Source organism: Zea mays, chromosome 3 (assembly GCF_902167145.1).
Source record: "Zea mays cultivar B73 chromosome 3, Zm-B73-REFERENCE-NAM-5.0, whole genome shotgun sequence".
NCBI lineage: Eukaryota > Viridiplantae > Streptophyta > Magnoliopsida > Poales > Poaceae > Zea > Zea mays.
The window spans coordinates 76,979,416-76,985,434 of NC_050098.1; the positions used below are offsets into that span (position 1 = coordinate 76,979,416).

The 6,019-nt window shown below is 44.2% G+C and overlaps 1 long non-coding RNA gene across 1 annotated transcript; it reads left to right on the forward strand.

Moving 5' to 3' along the window:
• Positions 1–4,715: 4,715 nt before the first annotated feature.
• On the forward strand, positions 4,716–5,287 carry LOC103650225 (uncharacterized). Its single transcript, XR_564002.1, has 4 exons — positions 4,716–4,782; positions 4,872–4,900; positions 5,009–5,151; positions 5,233–5,287. It is a non-coding gene; the product is annotated as an uncharacterized lncRNA (long non-coding RNA).
• The last annotated feature ends 732 nt before the right edge of the window (positions 5,288–6,019 follow it).

Below are 6,019 nucleotides of genomic sequence, written 5' to 3' on the forward strand. Positions count from 1 at the left end.
GCTCCTCTTCATTCTTGGAATATATTAAGATATCATCAATGAACACCACCATGAATTTATCCAACTCAGGCATGAATACCAAGTTCATAAGATATGTGAAGTGGGCAGGAGCATTTGTTAGTCCGAAAGACATAACCTGATATTCAAATAATCCATACCGCATAGTGAATGCGGTCTTGGGTATATCTTTGGGTCGGATACGGATCTGATGATAACCCGACCTGAGGTCAACCTTGGAAAATACCCGAGCTCCGATAAGTTGATCAAATAGGATGTCAATCCGGGGAAGAGGGTACTTATTCTTGATTGTGACCTCATTAAGGGGTCTATAATCCACGCACATCCGAAGTGTTTGGTCCTTCTTCTTGACAAAGATGGCTGGACAACCCCAAGGTGATGAGCTTGGTCGGATGAATCCCTTTTCTAGTAGATCTTGTAATTGGGTCTTGAGTTCTGCCAACTCATTCGGAGGCATTCGGTATGACCTTCTAGAAACAAGAGCCGTACCAGGCTTCAACTCAATCACAAATTCTACATCTCTTTATGGAGGCAATCCAGGTAGATCTTCTAGAAAGACGTCCGAGAATTCACATACTACCGGAATATCTTGGATCTCCGGTATGATGGCTTCATATACTCTGCCAAATGGTTTAGCTGGGATAGCTACATGGATGGAGAAGAGAACCTCTTCTTGGCCATAACTCAACCTAATGGTTCTCAGATCAGTGTTGAGGATAGCTTTATGTTGGGCTAACCAATTCATGCCCAGACTTACATCTATATCTTGGCCTTTTAGAACAATCATATTTGTAGGAATGTCCCGTTCAGCCAATGTTACGGGTACATGGAAAACCACTTCTTTAGTGAATATTTGTCCCCCATGCGAATGAATTATAAACCCTTCCCTTGATTCATTGTATGGAATGCAATGTTGCTCCACAAACTTCTTGCTTATGAATGTATGTGAAGCACCAGAAAAAGAATAACTACAAGGTGATTGGCCACGAGAAACATACCCATCATGATCGGTTCTCCTTCCGATGTCGTGGCCACTTGCGTATAATAAATCCGCCCAATTTTCTTCATATTTTTGCCTGCTGTATTATTTGCCGCATTTCCCTTGCCTTGGGCGGCACTCCCTGAACTCTGCTGATTATTTGGTCTGTTCTGCTTGGAATATGGGCAGTCCTTGAAAAAATGTCCGGACTTCCCACAATTAAAGCAACCAGAAGATGAACTCGGGAGTGCAGGGAAACGAGTACCAGGGGCACTCGACTGATTTGTTGAGGTAGGGGCAGTAGCAGGACGGATAAAGACAGGTTGTTTAAAGGGGTAGGAGGGTGGACGTGGTGAAGAACGGTTTTGGTTAAAAGGTCGGATCACCAACCTTTGTCTCTTCTTAGGCCCCTGGTTGGGCCTGTCACCTCCATAGCCCTTTCATTTTCCTGGGCCTGCATATTTGGCTTCAACTGCCAGCGTCGTGCTGACAGCCCTGCTATAAGAGAGGTCAAGGCAGGTGGCCATTTTCCGCTGCAGCCGATCATTGAGGCCTCTCATAAAACAATTTCTCTTCTTCAGATCAGTGTTGACCTGATCGATGGCATACTAGGACAAGTGGTTGAACTTGTTGAGATACTGTGTGACAGTATCTCCACCTTGTTTGAGCTTCATAAATTCTTCCTGTTTCATATGGAGCACCCCTTCTAGAATATAGTGCTCCCGAAATGCCAACCTGAATTCGTCCCAAGTAACTTGATGACCAGCAGGCTGGATAGCCACATAATTTCCCCACCAGGTCCTGGCAGGGCCTCGCAACTGTTGTGCTGCAAATAAGGGTTTTTGAGTCTCCGTGCATCGGAGAAGCCCAAACTTTTGTTCGATAACCCGGATCCATTCATCCGCTTCAAGAGGATCTTCAGACTTGACAAATAGCGGGGGACGCATTTCTGAGAAATCCAAATATGAAGTTTCGCGGGGTCCTTGCGGATACGCTCTCCCGCCTGGCTGTTGCATTTGTTGTCCCGCCATTTCCCTAAGAAAGCGGGTGTTATTGGCTGTTGCATTGACTAAGGCAGCGATAGCCTCAGCCAAGGTTGGGGGTACTGGTGGCGGGTTAGGAGTAGTTTCCCTCCGACGGGAGGTTCCCGCACCATCCTGTCCACGAGTCCTGGACGGCATCTGAGGCAAAGAACATTTGGAAAATATAATATGCCAAAGCAAACCATCCATTTTACATTACTTTAAAAGGTAATGATACAGACTCAAATTTACAACAGGACAACATTACCTATTATACGTTAACACTATTTCTATACTACACTACTCTAGCTTCTTATCACTTTTGGTAGCTTCAATGTTGAGTGTAGGAGACCATTCATCAACCAGATTCATTGAAGGAGGGGGCCTAAAAAGGTCCAGTTCCCCACCATGGGCTTCACCCGCTGCTCCAGAAGGTCCGGCTCCCATTCCGACAGGATCCGCAGGTACGTTAGGGTGCAGTCGTGAATACAATACATGAACTTCCTCATGTAGTCACTACAAGAAACTAATAAATGTTCGTGGGTTAACTTAAGAACGTGGGTACCCACGTTCTTAATTGAGTTAAGTTCATGGCTTTGTTGAAGAACGTGAGTACCCACGTTCTTAGTTTAAATTCGTGCGCCCTAGATAAAGTCGTCGAACTTGTAGTATTAAAAACGTGGGTACCCACGTTCTTAATTTAAGTTTGTGGGCCACATCGACACCGTCGAACTTAACCCAAACTAAATCCCTAGCGACCCGCGTGTCTCTCTTCAATCCCGCCTACACGCGCGTCGCTAGTCCCCGCTCCTCCACAGCACCGCCGCCAACCCACGCGCCCGCCGCCATAGCTCCTCCACCGCACGCCGCCACCAAACCTCATATTCCCATCCTCTTTGCTGTAGTTGTAGCTGTAGCTTTCACCCCACTCCATGGCACCGCGCCTCCCTCCCCCCTTCCCCAAATCCTCCTCCCCTCCCAAATTGGGACAATAGCCCGCTCCGCTTCCAGTCACGACATCGGTCGGGGAAGAAGCTTCGCTCCCGTGCCGCAGATCGGGAGAGGAGCTCCCCGCTCCCGCCTCGTCGGTTGTTTCCTCGCCGCCGATCTATCCGGGAGCCGTCTTCGTCGCCGGCGATGAGCTGCTTCGTCTGCTTCGGGTCGGCAGCGTAGGTCGAGGAGCCCAGGAAGCCCACCGCCGCAGGCGCCCGCAAGGATGCCACACCGGATCGCGCAGTGGCTCACGTCGGATCAGGTACGGCGGCTGGACCTGGAGCTGGATCTCGGACATGTCCCCTCCCCCCGCGCACGTAAAGACATGGAGCCCGCAGCCGAGGATGCCGCAGCCGCTGCGCCGGACTCATGGGAGACGGGCCCATGAGCCGGCTCATCCTCTCCGCGCGACGCGTGTCGTCTTCGCCGGACTTCGCTGACGACCAGGACTCGCCCCAGCCGCCGCCCACACTGCAGTTTGTACCCTTTATTGTTGCTGATCACAAAATCATAGGCTCTGTCTACAATCCTTTTGCATCAATGTACTTTGGTGCATCGTACTTGGCATGGTTGTCTCAGTACGAAGGGAGGTTAGCTGTATGACTAAATCTTCTGAAAATCTAGATTCACCTTGGTACATATCTGAAATTTACTACGAGTCGACGCATTCTTTTTCAGGGAGCAAAGCTACGAATTCATTGTGCAAGTTTACCTTGGGGGACCAGAGAATGTTAGTCTTCATAAGACTGGACCATTTTGGAACCAATTCTGGGAGTCATTAACACAACATCAAGATCCAAAGAAGTATGCTTATGCTTTTGGTTTGACAGTTTGCTTAACTTTTTTAACGAATCTTTTATTATTTGTAATGAAATTTGTGCTAAGGAGTAACGTAGACATAAAGAAACATTGATCTGCACATATTAAATAGGGTGCTAAGGAGTAACGTAGACATATAAATTGTCTAATATTTCATCTCATCCGACAATCATATGATGACCATATTAGCAATTGCATAAAGAAACATTGATCTGCACATTTTTAATCATACCGGTAAAACTGTACATTTTTCAGGGACAATAATAGCTGTTGTATCTTGTGAAGTTATCTGATACGTCTTCCAACTTTGGTTACTGAAGGTATTGATTTCATTCCAAACCCATTTTTCAATTATATTTTTCTATTTACTAATATCAATGACTATGCATTCCTTTTCATATTTAACCTTATGACGACACTTGCTACGGAAATGCAGTTTCTGCTGAGGATCATTTATGAATGCTCATCGACATTCTTGCCAAATTTCAAATCCCCTCCAAAAGGGTTCGGGAACTGGCAAACAATTTTGCTTGCTGGACAACACGAGGTACAGGATAACAGGGGCTATATTCTAGCATGAGTCCGCCCACACTGGAGTTTGTACCATGAGTTCTAGCATGGAACTATATTCTGTTTTGCCAATTTGACTGTACAATAAACTCTGTCGCTTTGTGCTTCCAGCAAATTGTGCCTCATGTGCTTAATTCTTTCCTGGACCAAGATAGCAGAGTGCGTTACTATGCTTGTGAAGCGCTATACAACATAGCAAAGGTGATCATTTAGTTCAGTGATATAAAATAAATTGTATGTTTGCTTTACACTAATTGAATTTCTATCTTTAGGTTGTAAGAGGGGATTTCATCATTTACTTCAACAAAAATTTTGATGCTTTATGCAGATTCCGATGCTAATGTTCAAAGTGCAGCTCACCTTCTTGACAGGCTTGTCAAGGTATATTCACCTGGACTGTACTCATATGTCTACAACTTGTCCTTGTTTCTCTTCTTAATTATCCCTGATAATATAACTATATCAACTAGGATATCGTAACCGAGAGTGACCAGTTCAGGTATGCCGTGTATGATTTGCCTTTTCCTTATTAGTGGCTTGCTTGTTTAATTGTTTCAATGTCAATGTTGATTTCTGATTGGACCCATATCTTGCTTTTGCTCTTTAGCATAGAAGAATTCATACCGCTTTTGAGAGAGCGCATGAATGTGTTGAATCCTTATGTAAGACAATTTTTGGTGGGGTGGATAACAGTGTTAGACAGTGTTCCTGATATTGACATGCTTGGTTTCCTTCCTGATTTTCTCGATGGTAATCCCTCCCTTTTTCCAAGTGCATTAATTTTATACTTCTATTGGTCGCTCAACAACCTTTCTATCACCACCACTGCAGGTTTATTCAATATGTTGAGTGATTCCAGCCATGAGATAAGGTAGCAAGCTGATGCAACACTTTCTGAGTTTTGCAGGAGATAAAGATCTCACCAATAAGGCTACTCTATGTCGCTCAGTCTTTTATCAGCTTAGACGTAAAATACATTATGGGATGCCTATTCCTTCAATTACCCTTTTATTTTTGTATGAACTCTTAAAGGTTGTCTTCACATTTATGCTTTCAATACTGATTATCATACCTTAAATGGAAAGAATGTAGATTATGGTCGTATGGCTGAAATAATCGTTCGGAGGGCAGGCTCTACTGATGAATTCACTCGGTTGACGTCTATCACATGGGTAATTTGTCTTTCATGTTTTTCATGTGATCGTAAAACCTAGAATTTAGAGTGCAGAAGCTGTTTTAATATTTGCAAAAATGCTGGACTTATGGCTATCGTTTAAAGTGCAGAACTAAACGCTTTTTTCTCTTGGAAAATCAGGGAAATGGAGGGGTGTCTTACCTAATGGATTTCAGCTGGATGAATTTGAAATAATATGTAAGTACATGACATTATTCAATCAGCATATAATCAGCATCCAATCGCTCACTTGCTAATTCTTCTGAACATTCCCTGTGTTCAGTTACCTTATATTGTATGTACATAGACTTGTCACCTTATATTGCATGTACATAGATTTATCATTCCTCATGAAGGTTATCATAATTATGCCAGTTCACTGTAGTTTAATTTGTGAAACATGGCATATCTACTTAGTACCTGCATTCTTTTTGTTGCTTGTTG